Genomic DNA, 388 nt, shown 5'->3' on the forward strand with positions numbered 1-388 from the left:
GATTTTATTTCTCCTTCACTTATGAAACTTAGTTTGGCTGGATATGAAATTCTGGGTTTAAAATTCTTTTCTTGGCTGGGTGCTGTGGCTCAGGCCTGTAATCCCAGCACTTTGGGAGGCCAAGACGGGTGGATCACGAGGTCAGAAGATCAAGACCCTTCTGGCTAACACGGTGAAACCCTGTCTCTACTAAAAAATTTCAAAAAAACTAACCGGGCAAGGAGGCGGGCCCCTGTAGTCCCAGCTAATGTCGTCCCAGCTACTTGGGAGGCTGAGACAGGAGAATAGCATAAACCCGGGAGGCAGAGGTTGCAGTGAGCTGAGATCCGGCCACTGCACTCCAGCCTGGGTGACATGCAAGACTCCGTCACACACACACACAAAAAAA

Source organism: Colobus angolensis, unplaced genomic scaffold (assembly GCF_000951035.1).
Source record: "Colobus angolensis palliatus isolate OR3802 unplaced genomic scaffold, Cang.pa_1.0 Scaffold227, whole genome shotgun sequence".
In the NCBI taxonomy this organism is placed as follows: Eukaryota; Metazoa; Chordata; class Mammalia; order Primates; family Cercopithecidae; genus Colobus; species Colobus angolensis.